Genomic DNA, 23,730 nt, shown 5'->3' with positions numbered 1-23,730 from the left:
TTCTAGGGGTAATTTGACAAAAGCTTGGCACAGACATTTTATGAAGGCACACCAAAACTTTTAAATTGTGTAAAAAAAACTAAACAAAATGATAAATGTAGTATAATGAGTTTAAAGGGACCATTGATTGGCCTGAACACTGGCGCAAAATGAAGTTTTTTTATGACTATATTCAGAACATCTTATTGGCACCCATTATTTATGGGCGGGGCCTGCTTTTTTTCACACATCAGCCTCACTACCATTGAAGGAAGGAGGCAAGCATTACCATATCGTTTCCAGGCTTGCTTTATCGCGTTCTGTGTTCACTTAGTGTCTGAGAGGAGTCACCAATTCTCACCAAAACTCATACAGAATGTCCACTTCAACCTGTGAAAATATAAATAAAATGTCATCGGCACAATATTTAGGATTTTATTGACATTAAATGTGAGCTCTTATGAGGAAAAAAACATAATGCCTTCCACAAAATCAAAATATTGTGCCGAACGTTTTTATATTTTTACAGGCTGAACTGGACAATAGAATGGATGTGCGTATGAATATTGTTGGTGATTGGGTGAAGTTTTCAGACATTTAGCGATGCTTATGTTTTTTTAGACTCCATAGGTATCCAGCCAGCCCTGGAAGCTAGCTCTCACAGCTAACAAGCTAACACCACTGCAATTGTCGGTGCAGCAGTTAGCATTTGACCATTCAGGTGTGCAGGACAAATTAGTCCTGGAATTAGTGGATGGATGGATGGATGGACTATCAAAAATTCGGAGCACCGGAACCCCAGCGAGGGGGCCAACCGTCCATCAGAGTGTGGCCGCTTAGAGTGTGTCATTTTCAGATACACGGTGGCGGGCATACTTCCTGGAGGTCGACTTGGGGAAAAAAGTAAGTCATGCTAACCCTTATTGATTGAAATCTAATATGTATCAACCTACGAACAATTCATCTTGTGAAAAGCCTTTCAGAATGCATAATATTAGTATCTTGGGGATTTACCAAAAAAGAAAGCAGATCCGGCATGAGAAAAAAATGCATGTAAGCTGCTCATTTCCCAATTCTCTCATAAGTGAGACATGGAGAGGCTAAGCGTTGTGATATTTTCAGAGGCTGAAGTGGGCAAACTGTTAGTACAGATGTCCGCATAAATTTTGGTGGAGATTGGTCACCATTTTTACGACATTAGCCATGAATGTACAATGATTTTGAATGGACAAATTCCATTTGATTCCTCCGCTGACTCCCACCAAGACATGGGAAGACGGATGCGGGTGTGGCTGCTAACCATAAAGGGACGTTTTGGGAGTAGTTACTTATTTACTGATTTCTCAAAAACAAAGACAAAGTGATAAAATTGAAAATGCAAGCTAATATTATTTTAATCGATAAAAAAATACGGAAAGAAAATTTTGAAAAATGGGCCATCATCACTTGACCATTACTTTAAAGGGAATGTCAACCCAAACATATTTTTTTCAAGAATATGTTCTATGCAGGCCCACTATTTGAAACACGGCATTCTGATTTATATTACGTTTGTGTAAAGAGTTAAGCAGCAAAATCCACCCGTTTTTAGCCATCTCATGGTTTGGCCATTTTGTCACTTCTGTCGACTGAAAATGACATCACAGATGCTCAGGGCTCAGATAACGACCAATCATGGCTCAGCTTCATCAAACAGATGAGCTGTGATTGGTCGTTACCTGAGTCCTGGGCAACAGTGATGTCATTTTTAGTCAACAGAAGTGACAAAATGGACGCCCCCAGAGATGACCAGAAACGGGTGGATTATCTTTTATTCCACAAATGTAATATTCATCAGGATGTCTTGTTTCAACTAGTGGGCCTGCATCGAACATATTCTTGAAAAAAATATGTTTGGGTTGACTTCGACTCTAACAAAACCTCTGTGTATATTGTAATTAAAGAAACAAAAGCCGCTAAGTAGCTAAAATGGATGCCAGTGTTTCAGATGTGACAAGCGTGACCTTATCATCATTACAACAAAGTGTAAGCCTCAGCCATTTTTAAAATTTTAATTCCATCTTTCAGGTCTACGCAGTAAAGTGCTCATTTTTCCTGACTTGGATCTACTTGAAGGCTCTTTTGACCTTACCACAATGCTTCACCTACGCCGACGCGCCCTCCCACGCGTGTCCCCGTTCACAACCTTGTGGGGGGCAGGCAGGGGTGGTTGTTAGCAAATGAGAAACAAAGGTTGATTGTTGAATTCTCCTCAGAGGCCCAGTGACCTTGCTGACACGTTTCTGCTGAGCTCTCTTATATGGAATACAGTACAGTCTTTTCGAGCACGCATATGCCTGCAACGTACTGTTGCTTCATTATGCAAGTTGCACCTCTGTTACTACAGTGGAGGATTATTTTTTAAAAAAAGCTGTTTTCTTCAATATGCATGCATTTTAAACTCAAAATTGTGCATCAGTCACTAGTGGATGGCAGTGTATGGGATGACACACAAATGTCCACTCTAGTGACTGATTCGCAACGTTGACATCAAGACTCATGTACAGTCCCCTTCCAAATGTATTGGAAAGGTAAAGTCAATTCCTTTGTTTTTGTTTTATACTGTACTATAGTATACAAGTGAAACATAAGGTGAAGAAGAAGCGCTGTCTAATATTTAAGCAATTAATTTTGTTTTTTTTGTTAGAATTTTATAACACAGATGTATATTGTCTTTAAATTGAAAAAAAAAAATCAACATTATGCAAACCTGAAACATTGTTCAATGAACATGCTTAAAAACGCTGCAACAAAGTTAAGAGTACATTTTCCTTTAGAATTTGATGCCAATATTTTCCATTTTACTGAAAATGAATATCGACTCCAAATATTGGTTATCGGCCTCCTTGACCACTAATAATCGGTATCGGCCCTGAAAAAAAGCATGTCGGTCTATCTCTACTAGAAACAGCCATCAGTCATATGTTCTAATACTTTTGTGCACTTGAAAAAGTTCATCTTTTGATTTGAAACACAAATGTCTTGAGTATACAACAAAAACAAAGGAAACTGACCTTGCCAGTACTTTTGGAGGGTACTGTATATAGAAGAAAACTGTAGTAACTAATGTTGACATCGACATTCCTGTACATTGAAGATAACAGCTTTTGAATATTTGTTGGCGATACTGGAATTTTGACATCATGACCCTTGCCTATAGAAGACAACGGCTTTTGAATAAGTTGTCTACTGTAGTGACCGATGTACGTACAGTTGGAGGCTTGAGCAGATTTTGTTACTGGTGGTCTTTTTGGTGGTCTTTTGTGCTATGAAATAGAAGCGAGCAGAACAGGAATGAGCTGGTTTGGTTCGGTTGTGGTGTCAGACAGAGATAACCTTTTTGTCAAATGGCGCGATGAGTCTGTCAGATAGCGTGTAATTGATAGCGGGGGAGATTAAAATAGAAGATATCGCCGTTGATTATCGATTTCCGTGTGAAGAGGGTCACTTGGAGCGCACTTACTCAGACGAGCAACAGCGACGGTGGCAGGTACTTTATTAGAGGCGAGGCGCGGAAGGGCGGGGATGTCAGTCTAGTGTTATCGTATTCACACGCATAATCTGACTTTTTACTTAATAAAAAGGGGATGTAAAAATAGATTGATATCATTTTATTATTTTCTTGACAAAATATTATGTTATGGTCATAAAATTGAGACTTTTCCTTGGAAAAATGCAACTTTACAGATATTTTTCCTCCCCAAAAATAAAAATACAGTGTATGTCTCATAATATTATGATTTAAAAAAAAAAACTTTTTCTGAACAAAAAAATTCTAACCATACACTTGTAAAATGATGGCTCTCAAATTACTATTATTAAAAACTGTAGTCCAGTTGTACTATTTTTCTCCCTTGCACCCACCCTTGTGTGTGTGTTAACAAACCTATTAAAAAAGACAATTTTACTCATATTATTACCACTTTTTTGTGGCAAAAATACAACTTCATTCTTGTTTTTTAAAGATTCATATGGAAAACTACCTGTACCACCTTTCTCTCCCTATACAGTGTATTTGACTGACAATATATTTAACATAACATTTGTATACCAAAATGCAGATTTTTTTTTTCTGGTCAGGCATTTTATGCTTCTGCACAAATAATTATTTTTCGGGGGGACGAGTTTAGAGCCTCATTTTTGTCTAATTTGCGAGGTCATCCCATCAGTCTTCTGTCGTGGGAAGAGAGAAAAAACTTCAACAAACTGCTCCCATCGAGTTGTAAAATTGTTTGACATTTTCTGGATAATTGAGATTCAGGCAATGTAGTCCAACCTGATCGACTCATTAACTGATTAAACATAACCAGACATGAACTCCTAATCTGTTTTCCCTCACAAAACACCTGCTAAAGTTCCAACGTTAGGCCTGTAGGCTCTGCTGCACTAATCTGGCTTTTCATTTGCCCGCCATCTTTATCCGAAGCATGCAGATCAAGGCAAACATTGGCTTATTTGTCAATTAAATCCCAACGGCTGCATCACGGTCTGTGCCTTTTGCTCATTAAAAGACCAAAACGTGGCTGGACCCGGCAATTAAAGCCTTTATTAACAGTACAGGCAATTTTCGAAGTCACATTTTAACATTTTTGAATAGTAACAATTTCATTTGTTTTGTGACAACATTCATAACAAATCACTCTTATCTCAAATCAGCTTTTTCCATTGAAATGAATGCAAATAACATTAATCCGTTCCGGCCTCCCAGAAAACGTCAACACATTTTTGTAAACTATTTTTTTTAAATAAGAAAATTAGCACTATCTAGAATTATCTAGAATCTTATTTAGTCTACACTGTGTGGCTCCTTCTGGTGTGTGTGTGTGCTTTGGCCACCAGGGAGCAGTAAAGTGCATTTAGACATAATGGGGGTGTGCGTCCCTCCAATAAAAGACAATACCATACATGTCTCGATAAATAGGTTGTGATAAGATTCAAGCACGGTTTTAAAGTTGAAGGATTGGATTCAGTTCGATTCAGTGGGATTTTAGAGTCAAAAATGTTCTTTACAATAATATCTATTATGCGCCCCCGCTAGTCCAAACACGGGATTGTGCTTGATATTGCATTTGCTAAATACAAATTAAGCAGCAAAATCCACCTGTTTTTATCCGGCTAATTTTGCCACTTGCTGTCGACTGAAAATGACATCACAGCGCCTAATGGCTCAGATAAGGGCCAATCACGGCTCCCCTGTAATAGTATGACTTTCATATTAAAAATCCGACTATATTCACGTAATATTATTCATTAAATGTTTTAAATTTAAAAACACCACTTTTTATATAAAAATAAATTAAGATACAGGTTTATTGTTCTAATATTTTGGCTTTTGTTGAAAAAAAGTGTTGATTTTATATCTTGAAAAAAACGTTCTTTTTATGACCAAAAATACGACGCCATTCGACAAAGTGGTAAGCACGCTAAGCACAAGCAACACCAGAATATTCCACATTATAACTTGGTGTATTTTTTCACTTTTTTGGTGCTGGAACATCAAAGGCACCCCTTTTTTTTTCCTAAGAAGAAGATCCTATTTATTTTCTCCAGAATGGCAGAACCTGGCGGATGTTCCACTCGGGAGCAACTGTCCACTTCGTTTACTCTTTCCATTTGTTAGGCTGTTATGTGAACGTCGCACACCATCTGCGAGTGTTTCCTATCGCAAAATACGAGTCGGCTGGTTGAAAAATAAGATTTATTACACGCATGAAAAGGGTGGTCCTGGTGGTCCATTTGACCCCCTTTTTGGTTTCACCTCGCTTCCTCAAATGGTAAAGAAAAACTAATAGAATTGAGGCCACATTTACGCTACTTTGTTTTTTCAGGAGAGGATTGATTGTTTTTTTCTTTTAGTCTCTGTTGCGTTTTCTCTTCAGAACTCTAAATGTAAATGAAAAAAAATCTTCAAATTTAGTTTTCCCCCCTTGCAGTCTCTCCTGCTTTTTTTTTTCCAAACCTCTGTCCTGTTTTAATGTTTGTTGCTTGAGCTGCATTTTTTTTCAATGGATTTTGTTTTATTTTTTAACTCCTTCAGTCTCTGATCAATATTTTTTTTGTCTTTTTTTAAAGCAGCTCAAACTTAATTCATTGTTATTCTCTATTGATTGTTATTGAAAAAATGTTCACATCAATGAAAAAAAATGAAATAAGTATTTTTTCACAGGACAGCGATATGTTGAAAAAACATGATTTTTATAACCAAAAATATGATGTCATTCTCAAAAATGGTAAGCACACACCTCAAGTGGTCAAAAGGTTTTTATTGCTCGCTGTAATAATAATAATAATTTATCATGAAACCAAATTATTTTTTCCTTTCAGTCTCAGTCACTGTTTTCTATTTGCTGCTCGGGGGAAAACAAATCTAAATTTAAATTTATGGTTTGTCATGTTTTTCCTCTATTTATCACTTGAGAAGTTTGTTTTGTCTGTTTCAAATGTTTTTTTCCAAATGTTTTTATTTGTCGCTTGATCAGTATTTAAAGATGAAGTCAACCCATAAATTTTCATTGCAAGAAAATGTTCTACGCAGCTCCACTAGTCCAAACATGGCATTCTGGTTACCGATAATATTGCGTTTGTGGAATATGAGACAAGTAGTAAAATCCATTCATGTTTAGACTAGTTGAGTCATATAGAACATTTTCTTGTAAAGAAAATTTTGGCGTTGACTCCCCTTTAATAAAAAAAAGTATTGTTTTATTTTTCCATCTTACAGTCTTTGTCGTGTTTTCTATTCAGGTGCTGGGGCAGTAAGAAAAAAAGGAACTGTCACATTTAAAACTTTTCACCCTGTGAGTCTTTGTCTATTTGACACATGGGTAGTTTAAAAAAAGTCATAAAATATATTGATTTTTTTTTCCCCCTTTCCAGTCTCTGTCCTAAACCTATTTTCCCGTCAGCACTCTTCTAGTTGTAACAATTATTTTGCAGTCCTTTGCCACCTGACCCATTTCCTCCTTTGATTGTGTTGCAGGTCCAGATGCATCAAAGGTGGTAAAACCCCAGCCTGGGTGTGAGCTGGGCTCTATTGATCCGCCTCCGAGAAGATAACCTGCTCACATTTGACTGGTGGTAACCGCAACGTCTCCACTGTAGAATTATTCATCGGGTGCCTCCAACCTGTTGCTCTTTTGTGTTGAAATGTCAAACCACCTGGTTTTTATTTGGCATTCTGACAGTACTGTACTGTACAAGTGGTACAGTAGTAGTAAAGTACCATTCACAGTGAAAACACCAAAGATTCTTGTTTCTATTATGGGATCGAGCAGTAAAAAAAAACAAAAAAAAAAACATGTAATTGGATTCATTTTCAAAAGTTCAATGATTATTGAATATCCAAGCAAGAAGCCTATCCATTAGAAAAAAAAAAAAAAAAAAGTGGTCACGTAGCGCAGTGGGAACACGTGACTGCTGCTGCTGCAGAGCTAATAAAGGTGAAATACGCTGAGTATTGATCATGTGACCATGTGATTGACTCCCCGGGGGACCAGAGGCGGGCGGCCCCCGCCTCATGGCCCGTATCCGCCGGTATCGATCGACGCTCGCAGGCGGGCTGCAGCTGCACAACAACAGCAACAACAACTGCTGCCAGAGACCTTTAACCCATAATTGCTAGCTGGCTGTTAGTGTAGCATCATGCTAACACTTCCTTTTCCCAGCACTCATCTTAACTATAGCATCTTTGGTTATATTGCTTCTTCCGCTTTAAAATGGCGTAACAATCCTCAAAAGTTTGAATAAGAATGATTTAATATGAATGGTTTGGCATTTCCACTGTGAATTATATTTGACTGTACTGTACCACTTTTTCAAACATGGATTATTGCTTTGAAAGTCAGTAATCCTCAAACATTTGAAAAGGGATCAAACATTTTTATTGCTTGAGCACCGAAAAGAAACAAGGTTTGGCTTTCACACAAGGATAATTTACAGTGCATAGAAGCCTTATTTTTTTAATTGATGGGGATCTTGATTTGACATTGAATAATGCTCAAACATTTGAAGAGGAATCAAACATTTTTATTGCTTGGGCATCAAATAGCAACATGATTTGACATTTTGCAAGGGTAATTGACTGTGCTACAGGATACTGTTTTTTTTGTTGTTTTTTTTAATGGATGGGGTTCTTGCTTCGGCATTCATTAATCCTTGGCTGGATGAAGATAAATCAAAGTTCTTATTATTTATTTATTCTTTTTACTTGCTCAAGCGGCGAATAGAAACACGATTGTGTGACATTTTGCAAAGGCATTTAAAGTGGATGGTGTTGTCGGCCTCAGTATTTGAGGCATAGATTCAGATCCTTCAGAGTTCTTGCTTTGTTATTCAATAATGCTTGAACATTTTGAAGACGTTATTTGATTTGATTGGGTTAGGGTTAGGGGCTCCGAATAGAAATCCGAATCCGAATAGAAAGACTATTGTATCAGTTTACTATTGTGAACGTTTTTTTATGTCTGCGTCCTACTTTTTAAATGTGTAATTTATTATATATATTTTTTTAATTTAATAGGGTTTTAGCTTTGACATTCAGCAAACCTTGAATATTTGAAGATGAATAGATGTTTGATATAACGTTTTGCATTACGATTTAACGCGTCCACACATCTCCACAGCGAAGGTCAAGACATTCGTATGCTAACGATAATGTAGAACACACTTGTGCTGATTCTAATTTAAATAGCAAATAGAGTGGCTGGGCTGTGCCCGAGTTGCCTTTGCTGTTGGTCAGAAGCAGCAAAAGTACGAAAAGCGCAATGTTTGTCATTGATGATTACAAAAAGGCCAACATAAAAAATTTTACATTTAATGGTTGAATAGTCTTTGATTGTTGGGAAAATGTAACCTTTGATGTTGACAAAAAACATAGTTGTAAATGTAATTTTATGTTGGGGTATTGAACTAGGGTTAGGGTTTCATAGTAGGGTTTTAACCCTAGAACACTAACGTTGGGTGATTTTCACCCACACAATTTTTTGTGATATTTTGTATTGGGAAATTAAAGGAAAAACAACTTCCAATTTGGCGTACAGTGTTGTAGTTTTACGTAAATTGATGAAAACTGTATTTTATTCGGGATATTCTATCGGGTTAAATGTACCTCACGTTGGTGAGGGTTATTAATTTTAACATTAGTGTTGGAGGGTTAAACTTGGGTTATGGTTTCAACATGGGGTTTTAAAGTAGAGTTACGGTTTCAAAATGGGGTTTTAAAGTAGAGTTACTGTTTAAAGTAGGGTTTCAATGTAGGTTCAGAGTTTCGTCGTGGGGTCGAGATTTGGGTTAGGGTTGCATTTATTGTGTGTGTCTAAATATTTTGTGTTCTGTTGCGGCAATGTGGGACAATACTCCAATTACGTTATACACTCTGCAGACCACATTCTAATGTTATTTCTGTGTTTGTTGAGTACTCCAAATTGTCTTTAATTTCATAAAAACATGTTTGTTGAAATTGTGTTTGATGCTTACAAAAACAACAGTTGGCAACTGTTGTTTCTTTGAAAACGCAAAATTATCTTCGCTGTTTGCAAAAACATGAACTGACGACAAGAATTCTTACTAGTCTTCCAACTAATCTCGGGAATTAGCCCGCCCTCCTGATCTGCTGGTCAATTTGGAAACGAAAGGCAAATTAACGCAAGCTTCCCTCCCCTGCTTGTGCGTGAAATTTACGAGTTGCGAGGGCCCGTCCTGCTCCCGTCTCATCGCTCCGTGTTACGGCACCGGCCATGCATCACTTTTTGACAGCAATAATCACGCTGTCACTTGCGTGCACCACAGATGCGTTTAAATCACATTCCGTGTTGAACGCGCTACGGCGCCGTGATGAAATATTCAAATGAGTGGATGGTTGGTAATAATAATATAAAAAAAAAAAAAAAAAAAAAAAAAAAGGCCGGCAGCGATAAATGGGTGGACGATTCCAGCATGACGGATGAGGCCGGGAAAGTAGGTCAGGAGCAGGTTGGTGGACGGGGGCCCGAGTCAGGCATCATGGGACTACTTATGTTCAGCCTGTTGCCACTCTCAGATCAACTATACAGCCAGGACATTAATATGAGGAGAACAAATCTAAAACCAAATTGCCTTTGATGTTCACAGAGCATATACGTTTAAGGTTTGCTTAAAGTGGAAGTTGACCGAAACATTTTTTTTTCAAGAATATGTTCTATGCGGGCCCACTAGTTGAAACAAGGCAATATGAAATATGCAGACTAAGCAGTCTAAAATCCACCCGTTTTTAGCCATCTCATCGGTTGGCCATTTTGTCACTTCTGTTGACTGAAAAGGACGTCACAGACCCTCAGGGCTCAGATAACGACCAATCATAGTTCAGCTTCGGTCGACAGAAGTGACAAAATGGCCGCCCCCAGAGATGGCCAAAAACAGGTGGATTTTGTTGCTTAACTCATATTCCACAAACACAATATCAATCAGAATGCTGTGTTTCAACTGTAGAAATCTTAAAATGTTATGAAACATCATCTTTAAGACATTTAAAAACTAGCAAAACAACCAATAAATTGACACAAATCGATTCTGAAATACACAGGGAGCCAATGCAGCGCACCGGTTGACTGCTGTCTTTGATGCTGGCAAAAAAAGTTAAAACCAAATTGTCTTTGATGTTACGTTTGTCGAGGACGAATTGACGTGTTGATGTCTTGCTGTTCCCATCATGGACGTTTGGTACACGTTTTGTCTCATTGATGTTTTCAAAGACACACACTTGATTTTGACAGGCAGCTTGGTTGAAAAGTTCATTTGGATGTCGAGACGCCAGTTTGAATTGTTTATCGTTAGCAACCTATCAGCTCACTCATTTGTAATCATCAGCAACTTAACGACAAGTAGTCCCGCGCTCGGGCGAACATTTCAAATGCTGTTTTTTGCGATGGTGCGATGCATCAGGCGCTAATGCTTGTGTCACTCGCGCGGTGTTGTGTCCCAGCCTAATGATGTGGGGAAGAAAAAAAAAACGCAGTTTTGACTTTGGAAGCGGGCCGCTGTGATTATCAGCCTCGTAATGACGCCCATGACATTTCTTAATGACCTTCCTGTTCATTTGTCAGACGCCAGGGTGAAAGAGAGTATGTGCGGTGTAAAAAAACTAAAATGAAAAACAAAACCACTGAAGAAGACCACAAAGGACAAAATCATTTTTTATTTGTTGTGCTGCAATCAGAGTGGGCCTATTATCCAAAATCAATAGTTCAAAAGAGCCAGTGTGTGTTTAATTGTTTCTGCTGTGTCATTCCAAATCAATAGAGGTAGACTTTCTTAGTGCGTGTGTGTGGGATATCAATACCAAATCAATAGTGTTCAAAAGTAGATAGTGGGTACGTGATACCATTCAAAATGAACAGGGATCAACTTTGGTAATGTGTGTGTGGTGGCGGGGTATCATTCAAAATCGATAATGTTCAACAGTGCCATTATGTTGCAGTGACAGTTTATATGACATATTTTTCTCTAAAGCAGCGGTGTTCCAAAGTCACAGTGTGCGTTTTGTTGTTTTTGCTACATTAGTCAAAATCAATAGGGTTCGACAATAGCGGTGTGTTTCACAGAGGATGGATATTACTGGTAAATCAATAGGGTTCAACTTCCTCAGTGTGTGTGTGGATGTTGGATAGCATTTAAAATAAGAAGGGTTTCAAAGTCCCAGTGTGTGTCAGTGCCAGTGTGTTGAAATGAGAATGGATATGAGATATCAATCACTCCCTGCTATCAAGGTCTGGGGTCGTCAACTTGCGAGGCTCCAGAAAAGGACTGCGCTGTAACACTCCTGACCCCCGACCCTCAGCTGTTGGACTTGGTCTGAGGATTCTAGATTTCTTCCAAGGCAAAGTGGACTCGATGCACCAGCAGCTACTGGCACCTAAGCTAACTCCACCCATCCATGTCAAAATCCGAATCACCACCTTCTTCTCTCGCCCCAGCCACAGGATGGTACTCCCTTCGGATGTTCACTGTGTCGCCAAGTTGGTCACCAGCAGGTCCAGGTCCAATCCAGGTCCAAAAAGTCAAAACCACGAGCTTGTTTAAATGGTAATGTAAATGGGTTTGTCACTCATCTACCTACTGATGACGCAGCATCAGGAGCAACTGGGGGTTCAGTATCTTGCTCAAGGATACTTCAACATGGTCACAATGGCTGGGGATCGAACCCACAACCTTCAGGTTGGGAAACGACCACTCTAGCACTGAGCCACGCCGCCCCGGTTTGCTTCAGTTTAACTGCTGGTTTAATATAAGCACCTGTGGCTAAAGCCAAACTGGCAGGATGGTAGACTCCAGTATGTTCAGAAATCTGCGGTCAGGGCTCTCACTCACACCAAGCGCTAGCAGCAAATCACCCCCTTGCTCATCCACCTTCACTGGCTCCCTGTGAGATTACAGATCTCTTCCAAACTCTTCCTCACCTACAAATCCCTCCAGTTCCCGGTCTCGCAGCCTTTGGACCTCAAGCATGGGTCTGCTCACCATCTCCTACGCTTGCCGACACACCTTTGGGGAAACTATCTTCAGTATGGCATCCCCCATCCCCTCGAACTCCCGTCCCTCCGAGATATGTGACGCCCCCGCTCTGGACCTATTCAAAACAGCCCTCAAAACCTACTTGTTTGCCCATAGTTAGCCACTTTTAAGTTAGGATATTATGTGTTAAGCATTCATAGGTAACCTTAGTAAGGATAACATAAAATCAGTAGGGTTCTTCTTTAACAGTGAGTGTTTTATTATGTTCTAACGGGTGAATACCGGCATCATTCAAAATCAGGTGTGTTTCAATCAAGGTGGATATGGGATATTGTTCGAAATCAATCGGGCTCAAAAGGGACAGTACGTCTTTTGTAGTGCCAGGAAGAGGATCAATATGGGTTATTATTCAAAATATTTAGGGTTCAAAGTTTCCAGGGTGTGTTTTGTTGCAATGAGGTTGGATTGGGATATCAGTCAAAGACCAGGTGGGTGGATACAATGAAAAGTTGTGTGCTTGTAACAGGAGAAAAGGTGCTGACTGAGCTTACCCTCAAACGAGGACGACATGGCATCAAAGGTGAACGTCATGGTATCTGCTGACCCAGCACTTAATGGGATAGGTCGTCCGAGTCAGCAGAGGGGGCCGATCCCGGGATAGAGCCGTCCACTTTATCTTTGGCCCCTGGCTTGGCGCGAAAATGTTTCCTGGCCAGACAGTGATGAAGCACCGGAATGCCTGTGAAAAAAGGTCATTGCTTCGCTACACGAAGGACTCGGACGAGGGGAAACGGGACCTCCCCTACAGCATGCACCTAACTCTTAATGGCGGCGCCAACCTCCTGACATTTTTCTTTTCCCGACATGTCTGCACGAAGTAAGTATAGGAGTAGGAGTAGAAATAGATCAGTAAAAAATGTGGATGGACAGATGATTGTGAGCGGGATAAGTGGGTAGAAAATGGACGGCTGCGTGATAGGCCGTAGAAAAAGCATGGATGGATGTTTTCGAGCCAGATAAGTGGAAGAAAATAGATGGACGGCCATTTAGGAAGAGGATAAGGGAAGGAAAACAGATGTATTTATGTTGGGAAGCAGGATAAGTGATAGATAATGGATGAACAGACTATTTGGGAGTATGTTTAGAGGCTGAAAATGGATGAGTGAATGTTTAGAGCTTGAAAGACCGTATGGAATCATGCTTATTTAAGTATAAACACAATACTATTATATAAGATGCAGAGCTGGGCACTTGACCCTTTTTTGCCCGTCCGGCCGCGACCCTCCACCCTTGACCTGGCTACCCTTCCGGCCGCGACCCCCCGGCCATATTCATAAACATTGTCGGCCCCCGCCCCGTTCCACCCCCGCCGACCAAAAAAAACAAAAAACAAACAAAAACGTGCATGATGCTAACGGAAGAGGTTTATTTAAAGACAATTAGCTGGCTAACTTACTATTCAAACCCGCTGTGGACACGCTTCAAACGCGCCACTTACTCACGTACTTACCCATCTGCGTGTACTAACTTCCATTGCGAGCCCTGGGGTTGGTTTTGTCATATTGTATAATTATTTGGGTCCAACAGACGACAAGTCTGCAAGCATTCAACAAGTTACTTATTTTGCACACTTCCCCTCCTTCACATTTCCCGGCCTTCAAAATAAAAGCATGCCAGCAAACCACTACACAGCAGTTTTGCTGCGGCGTATTTCCGGAAGTAGGAAAGTGCATGATGTGCCATACTTGAGTGCTGCGCGCAGCTTGAATATACTCCCGGACACAAGTTCTTTTGAAAGAAGCCTAAAAAGAAGCCTTTCACCGAGTAGGCTGAGATTTGGCCGCCTCGCGAGCACGTCACACGCATGAGGGCCGATTAGTGGACCGGACAAAAATCCACTTCCGGCCATGCTTAGTCCAGCCATTTTTCTAAATTGAAGTAATTAATTCATCAATTAATGAGTGAACAATATAGTTGATCCCAAGTAGTGGATCAGTCCATTCAAGGAGTGGATTAGTCCATTTTTTTACCCAAAATGGTGTTATTTTTAACCCAACTGTTTTTAGAGTGTACAGTCTGTGTTGGGAATCACAATATGGGGATTTTTACATACTAGATTATATTGTTCACTCATTAATTAATGAATTAATTACTTCATTGCTTTCGCATAATTATGTCAGCTGATGGAACTTGTGTCTGCACTTTATGTCCATCCGTGTTGTGATGGCTTGGTTATTCTGTATCAGCGCAGTGCATCATGGGAGATATTGCTTTTCCGGTGACCATCGATTATTCACTGCTTTTTTTTTTTTCAAGATGCATTTATGGGATACATTTAGGGCACAGTATAGGGGATATAACCTCTTTTCACCATACAATGGAGCAACACGACAAAATGGCTAACTCACTGTAAAGGGCATTCTATAGCGGAGAGGGACAGATTCTTCTCCTCTTCGCTGTCTCCTCCATGATGGTGGAAGACCAAAAGGCTCCCAACCTGTTCTGAGGATGGAGACCACCTGCTGGGCCCACATCCAGCGCCGCCTCTGACTTATTATCCTCTTTAAACCGGCCAAAGGTTGCGCTGTGTGTGCGTGCGTGTCTGTTTGTGTGTGTGCAATGCATTTGTCCGCCCACAATCCTCACGAGGGCCCTGCCAGCCTCGCTGCCAACTCTAAGCACTCTTATTTAGAGTGATGCATTTCCCTCGGCTTCCCTACTGGAGTGGACCCTCCATCAAACCTACACACACACACACACACACGCACGCACACACACACACACACACGCGTGCTACAAGTGTGTGTTGCAGTCAGGAATTGGAGCGGATACTGCGTGTGGGTGCGTGTGTGCGGTATCAAGGGGAAGTTCTCTTAGATAGGCTGCTACATACAGTACACAGCTAAAATTCAAATAGCAGTCTGTTCAGGGATGCCAATGGACTTCTCCAAGGAGTATTAGGGTACCAGAAAAAAAGAGAGAGAGAAAAAAAAACCCCACAGCTTGAAGCGTTTTCATTTTAAGTGTTTTTTTAAGCACATTTTTTCTTTCCAGAAACAAACTTTAAGTAACTAACTTTAATCTGTAAAAAAAATAATAATAATAACATCCACACATTTGGACACGTGGACCAGCTCCTGATCATTTGAAAAGTAATGTTTTTTGTTTGTTAGTTTGTTTGTTTATTTATTTATTTTTTTAAAGTCTCATTTTTCCATAAATAGTCCGGTATTCCCAGCATTCCCCTCAAATGATGAAGTCATGTATCCTGCCATTAAATTGTCATAATCATACAAAAAGGGTTCTCCAAATACAAGACAAAGCGTGCTTACTTAATCTGTTTATGTCACTCCCGGTTGAAGATAACTGTAAAACTGGCACATAAAACCAAACAAAAAATGGAATTCCTAATTTGAATATGTAAACCCCAGAAATTTAACCACACTTTATTTTAACAAATTTTAACAAAAGTCTGCTAGCTTAATGCTAACATTTAACGTGAAATGCTATAGACGGACTGATGGAAATTAGTATGAATGCTACAGTAATTAATAACCTTCAGTCAATACTTTAAAGGCAAAGTCAAGACCAAATTTTCTTTACAACAATACATATTTGTCAACCCCGGAGTGTACTGAATCTTACGAAAGTTGTCATTTTCCCTTACATATCTGTATATAATCTTATACTTTACACATTATTTTCGAATGGCTGCCGTCGCGTGAACGGAAATCAGCGATGTACGGCCTATATGTACAAATTGACAGGTATGACAATATCTTCTAAATGCAGCTTCTAGTCTAAACAGTGCATTCTGATTAATATTGCCTTAGTGGAATTTGAATTAAGCAGCAAAATCCGTCCATTATCATCCATCTCAGGGAGATGCTATTTTGCCACTTGCTGTCGACTGAAAACGACATCACAGTTGATCGGCTCAGGTAACCACCAATCACACCTCCCCTGTTTTCTGAGTTTGGTCATGTGACGTTCTCAAGCTGAGCCGTGATTGACCGTTACCTGAACCGTGGGCACGTGTGATGTCGTTTTCAGTTGGCAGCAAGTAGCAAAATGGCCAGCCCCCTGAGATGGATTAAAACGGGTGGATTTTGCTGCTTAATTTATATTCCACAAACACAATGTTACTCAGAATACCATGTTCAGAGTAGTGGGACCGCATAAATCATGTTATAGTGAAGATTTTTTTTTTTTTTTTTTTTTTACCTGACTTCCTCTTTAACACAAACGAAGCAGCAAAACATACAAACAGAGCATGTAAATAAAAGATACAATTTTTAAAAAGTTTGTTGGGTAACTGTATGTGATCTGTTCATAATGCACCCAATTTCAAAGGTAGAAACAGGACACACACACCCCTAACTGCATAAAAGTACAGTGAGAAAAAGCAGCGAGCGAGGAGCTGCAGCAGGCATGAAAGATGAGCGCGTGGGACGGTCTGAGGGGTCCCTGAGAATTTAGGCTTTGAAAGCAGCTCATTCATATTTGAATCACACCGCCGGCTCAATTAATCATGGCACAGTTTATGGGTGAAAGTGATGAATATTCACAAGCCGAGCCGCTCGACTTCTGACCCCGGCTGGATAATATTCCCACGCATCTCCACACCGCCGCTGCCTCTCCTCAAGGTCTTCCGAGGCTGGCCACACGTGTTCAAGATGTCTGCTTTTCTGTACAGCGTCTTTGCAGTGGACTTGAAGGATGACTTGCTTTTGTACATTTGTATGAAAGATGTTGTCATTCTTTTATGATTGATTGTACAAATTTCAGTCTTTTACTTCACAAGTTGTATTGTGTTGCATTTTGATTTCAGGTGTTTTCATCATTTTATCCTCTCATTTGAATTTTTCGTACATTTTTTTACATTATTGTTATTACTTTAGTTTTCAGTTTTATAATTTCTTTCAACGTTTTACTGTTTTCATTTGATTATTTTAAGTGTTTACATTGTGCATCAATGTTTCCATTTTGATTTTCTTTTCTTTTACTATTTTTGTATTTTACATATTTAAGGATATATTTTTTGGGGGGTCAATTTTATTATTTTGTTTTTATTGTTATTAACGAGATATTTTTTGTTGAAGAAATGCCATTTTTGCATGGAGAAAAATAAGTTGATTTAATTCTTTTTCGATTCTTAAATTTTCTTGAGCAAAAACGTCATCACTGTGGGCGGCCATTTTGTCACTGACATCACACATCCTCAGGGCTCAGATAACGACCAATCATAGCTCAGCTTCAGAAAACAGGTCAGCCGTGATTGGTCGTTATCAGAGCCCTGACTGTCTGGGATGTCATTTTCAGTCGACAGAAGTGACAAAATGGCCGCCCCCTGAGATGGCTAAAACGGGGGGATTCTGCTGCTTAACTCGTATTTCATATTCATCATATTGCCTTATTTCAACTCGTGGGCCTGCATAGAACATTTTCTTGAAAAAAATATGTTTGGGTTGCCTTCCACTTTAATGAGTGTCTAGAATATATTAATGGCATTTCCATTCATTTTAATGGAGAGAGATAATCACCTACTGCAGACTTATGTGAAGTGTTAAAAGCGGAGAGTAAAAGTCTTGAGTCTGCAGCGTCCGGGTCATTTGTTACGGCACACAAAGCCTCCATCTTGGCGTCCCGGCCCACTTGTGCAGCCGAGCGACCTGCGCTTCTGACCCACTTTCCAACCTCATCAGTCACGCCAGACTCCCGTTCATTTCCCTAGAATCCAATTAAGTCCCACTGGGTTCCTATGTCATCATTACCCCCGACCCACCCCCAACGCACACACCCCTTTGCCCATTTGAATATATCATTACAGATGACGTAAAACTTTGAACACGCCACAGGATGGGATTCATATAAGGTGTGATTCATACGGGCGAAGGGAGGGAGGTGTTATTAAGGCCTACCCGAAGAATTATCAATGTGTGAGGGAAGAACAGCGCCACCCGATGACCTCGCTGGAGGCAACCAGACTGAATTGATTTTAAAGCCTTACTCTCAGGAGCTTTCAAATGGATCTGTGGGCCCTAAGCAGCCGCTTTGACACTGCCTGGAAAAGCCAGTTTATTCCACTGTTGCTGTTCTGTTTGGACTTGTGGGGACGCATAGAACACATTATTTTAAAGAACAGTTTTTATTTGACTTCCCCTTTAAATATTGAGTTTGCAATTCCAAAAAACAACAACAACTAACTATATGTCACATTTGTTAAAACTGTCAGTCTGATCTGACGATGGCAAATGTATCGGTTCAGTCTTGTGCCCGCCATGTCTTTCGCTCCCGCTTTTTCTACTAGCTTCCGGTAATAACAGAAAGAAGAACACTGACGTCACAGACATGCGCCGTAAAGACGGTTTGTTCTGAAATTTCGTTTTAATAAGTAATAAATTAATAAGTGTTTTCATGCGCGCCGATCCGATTGACAATGGACATAAACTACCTTTCTCGTTCGGAATGAAATCTTGGTCGGAATCTGCTTGATCGGGTCCGAATATTCCGAGCGGGGTGTTTATATGGAGCATTTTCATTGAAATCAGGCATTTAATCCGAATAAACGTCCCTATGTAAACGTAGCCAGTAGTATATTAGTGAAATGATTTGCCATGCACTCACATGGTCTGTGTTTTGAGTTTGGTTTTTGAGTGTAGTTTCATGTTTTTCCTTGCGTTCCTTTGTCTGTCTCTCGTTAAGTTATTGAGTCCACCTGTGCTTGTCATCCCGGTCGCTTGTGTTAGCCAACCAGCTTCCTCCACCCTCTGTGTCTTGTCCAGGTGTTCCTCGTTGTATAGTCAACTTGTCTGTATTTAGTTCCCTGCTTTCTTTCAGTCCTTGTTGGTTCATTTGTCTTGTCAAAGTCAAGTCCAGTCCAGTCCTAGACATGGTCCTAGTCTTAGTGTTTCTTTAGTTTGTTTTGGTCCTTGTTTTTTGGAGTTATACATTTTCGTTTTCACAGTACTTGCTAAATTTAGTGTTTTAGTAACACTCTGTTATCATTAATGTAAAGGTAGCATGTAGCAATTTCGGCTTGTTTCCCATGCTAATGCTAGATTAGCATTGCTAGTGTTGCTAGTTTGTGGATTTGACCATTAAGAGTTCTCATGTCTTTTGGTCAGACACGCAACACTCTCCCACTTGAAGTTGAAAATCAAGGAAACAAACTTGAATGTGAAATCCGCGAAGTTGAATTCCAACGTTGGATTGGAAGCTGGTTTGAAAGAATGCCACGGGTCGATGCTTTTGTCAACAAGTGTGCTGACGAACAACACGTCGAAACAGCGAGTCACTTCGTTTCCCGCCCCCACCCCCGATCCAAGTATCAGATGATTAAAAAGACACAATTCCCTATTGATTTCCTGCTGCAGGCACTCTGGCATGGCACAGTTGTTTTGTTTATTGCGAATCACAACAGAGCAAGCGCAGTGGGGAAAGAGAGTCATTACACATGCAAATTTCCAATAAGTGCCTGCAAGCTCTCGGCAAAAAAAAAAAAAGAAAAGCTCCTCTGAAGGATATAATTACAGCGCAGCCTTGATTACCTTTTACAGGCGGATCGACGCCCCCGATTCGGCCCAGCAAACCAACGGAAAAAGCTCCCGCCAGCGTGACATTTGAATTTAACTGATTACAATGTCGGTGGCAGGATCGAGGGGGGGGCGGTACCGAGAGCTGGAGTTTGAAATGGCCTCTCTTGCTTTATTATGGCTCTTAAAATGTAGCGTGACCGCGCTGGTTTTCGCGACACCAGGCCATTATTCCTTTTCATGATGAGCACCCTCGGAAACGTTAAGTCGGGATAACGCCACGAGGGCTCACCCGTTAAACGGTGATCACAAGTTGCGCCGCCTTCAGCGACTTGGTGAAATACTGTGTGTGTGTGTATATATATATATATATATATATATATATATATATATATATATATATATATATATATATATATATATATTAGTGCTGTCAAACCCTTACAATTTTTTAACCAATTAATCGCAAAATTTTCCATAATTAATCACTATTAATCGTGTTTTTCAAGTACAATTTTTTACAAAGCTTGGAACCGACATTTACTTCAGTAAAATCTTGGAATTAATATGGGGAAAAAAAGTATATTTTGATTGAAAGACTGTTCTAATAGCTTTCTTTGATCATTGAATACGATTCTATTCCAGCTTTTGATCTGACGTGAGACTGACGTTTTTCTGCTGTTTTTCGGTGTCTGCTGTATACAGTATTTTGTGTTTTAATTTGCTGTCTTTGCGACCGTGACTCTCCGCTTTTTGGCTGCACAGTGAGCGGAAGTCAGCTGCTTCAGGAAGTAAATAAAACTGAGTTAACTGAGCTAATTTTTTTAGTGCGTATGAAATTTTAATTAATCTCCATAGTTAATGCTTTAACTTTGACAGCCCTAATGTATATATATACAAACAAACACACAAAGTAGTTATTGTTAGTTCATTGGTTATTTATTTAGTTCCTCAGCTAGTTAACTAGTTAATTTGTTAGTAGCTGACTTAATTGGTTAGCTCGTTCAACTATTTGTCCTTTGTCAATTGGTTAGTTTGTTTAATTCGCCATTCATTTTGAATGGCTATTCAGAGACCCATATTTTTACATTCTTGTCATGTTTCATGTTCAACAGTGAGGACTTTGATCTAGACTGCGACTTTTATTTCACGTATTAAAAAAAACAACTTTGACGATGCCAGCCAGACTGACGGCGAAGTGGCTCCACTTTAAAAAGCAATCTGGCTTTGTAACTGCCGTTTACAGAACAATCAAATGGACCAAAAGAACACTGATTAAAAAAGCAGCCCTCACTCAGTTCAATTGACGCTTCAATAGAATCCTTTCATCCACTGTCTTCAGTGGCGTTGTGACGGCGGAGGCGCCAGCGTGGTCGGTGTGACCTTTCTGCGTTTGGCTGCCAATTCTGATAACGATTCCTCAACGGGAGGAGGAGCCAGTCACTTCCACGCCGGATGGATCGAAAATAGTTGGAGCCAGGCGCACCACTGGGAAAAGCATTTGGAAAGAAGAGTGGAAGCTCGACTGGTGCTGCTTTATTCCCTTTTTACACACACGCGCACACACACGGTATAACACAGTACAGTACAGTATTATAATGCAGTATTATATCTTGTATATATATTTTTACTGAATTATCCTTCTGGAACTAATAAAGGAATCTGAATGTCAATCATAAAGCACAGCACCATTGATCGCTTGGTCATTCAACTCGTTGAACTCATTCCCTAAGCAAACATTACTCAGTCTACATCTCATTCATAATCCACAGCACCTTTAATTGACTTGTCCCTTGGTGCATTCCTCAAACATTGGTCGGTCATTTCAATCATTTCTTTTGCAAATATTGTTCAGTCTACATATCAATTTTCTTACACCAGGAACCCAAGAACAAATCATTCATTCACAATTTTTTAGTGCTGTTTATTTTATAATCCATTAGTTTGATGTTGCGACAGAAAATCATTAGAACATGAAAACTTTTTCAAATAATTCAAGAGTGTGTGGATGATAAGTCAAAGCACTTGCTTGCGATGATGTGTTTACCGCCTCCTCCTCCAGCCGACACGTGAAAATGCGTCAGAAACCCTGCTTCTAGCAAGCATCACGCGTTATCACGTATGCACGTATATGAGGGTTTGACAGCGACCCACCGGGCTGCGGGGCTTCGCTTCTGACACGTCAGCCCAGTCGGTTAAACCACGCGAGCCCACCAGCGCTGGCCCCCCAGACCTGTTATATTGCTCGTTCAGCCAAACGCTAAGCGTTACATGCTGTTGCGCCCGTAGCGTACAGCTGCCTGTCTGTGCTGACCTGCATTCTGCTGATGTTTACTGACATGCACAGAACGACTTATCAGGATGCCCCCCGGCAGGCTTCTTCCTGCAACCACCTCAAGATGTTTTGTTGCCTACCGCTTGAACATGAAGCTGCTTCTCTTACCGCTTGTCACTCCCCTGACTCGTTTTTACTTTGCTGTGAAAGCAGAAATGAGTGGAACAAAACAGCCACTACATCAAAGCAACAACATGAGCAGAGGGCATATCTCCAACAAGACTTAAACCGTCTTTAACTCGTCCGATTCTGAAAATAATGACATGCAAGGTGATGCTGTTTCGTGGAGGTGGTGGAAACGCTAGTTTCGTACCAACCGCTACACACACAACAAGTTTAAAAAAAATCTTGCTAAGCTGCCCCATGTGGCCTTGATGTAAGTGGACTTTAAGGCTGCCTAAACCTAAACAAATTAAACTAACTAATGATAAAACAATCTAGCAGATTTACCAATCAACTAAACCAGTAGACTTCCAATCCACCTATCGAAAGAACACAACAATTAAAACAACAAAAGAGGAGAGGGAATAAAAAACAAATTAACTAATCGCCACCCAATTTACTCAGCAAAAAGTGAACGACCTAACCAACTAACTAATCATTCATCAATTTTCTAAACCTGCTTATCCTCATTAGTATGAAGGACTAACTAAAAAAACAATGAATTAAACTAATCAACCTATCAAAACACTAACTGACTAACTAACTACGCAGTATGAGTGGACAAATTACTTAATTAAATAAACAAACTATCAAATGAAACAACTGAACAAACCAACTATCAAAGAACAAATGACCTAACCAACTAACAAATGAATCTAACTAAGAGATTAACAAAATTTTAAAAATGACAAAGATCGAATGAACTAACCCACAAACTAAACGAAGAAAGTAATCAATGTAACTAGCTAATAACAATCAAGAAAATTAGCTAAACAAACTAATGAATTAAACAAAGTAGCCAAGTGACAAATGATGAACACACTAAATAACTACCTATCTTAAAGGAAGTAAGAATTTTAGTAACTAACTAGCTAACCAACCAAATTACGAATGACCTAACTAAATGAACTAAACATAATAACAAACTAACCAACCATCAAAGGACAAATGCCTGAATAACCTAACTAGACAAACTAACTACCAAATAAAAAAATTTAAAAAAACGGATAAATGGATGAACAACCTAACCTACTAATTCAACAAAGCAATTAATTAAAATAACTACTGCTGAGTGCAATCTATATTTTAACAGCATCAGATGGATGACCAAACCCAAGCAATCTACAGTACGGTATGTCCGAGTATAAACTACTGCAAACACTCTCCTCATTCCCTAATCTTGCCCGATAGCTA

At 39.8% G+C, this 23,730-nt stretch overlaps 1 long non-coding RNA gene across 1 annotated transcript; it reads left to right on the top strand.

Moving 5' to 3' along the window:
• Positions 1-231: 231 nt before the first annotated feature.
• On the top strand, positions 232-21,715 carry LOC147149023 (uncharacterized). Its single transcript, XR_015086602.1, has 3 exons — positions 232-882; positions 6,998-7,095; positions 21,382-21,715. It is a non-coding gene; the product is annotated as an uncharacterized LOC147149023 (long non-coding RNA).
• The last annotated feature ends 2,015 nt before the right edge of the window (positions 21,716-23,730 follow it).

Source organism: Filicampus tigris, chromosome 4 (genome assembly GCF_054856515.1).
Source record: "Filicampus tigris isolate MCC_2025a chromosome 4, RoL_Ftig_1.0, whole genome shotgun sequence".
Lineage (NCBI taxonomy): Eukaryota > Metazoa > Chordata > Actinopteri > Syngnathiformes > Syngnathidae > Filicampus > Filicampus tigris.
The sequence above is the reverse complement of the archived record's forward strand: the minus strand, read 5'-3'. Positions and strand labels throughout refer to the sequence as shown.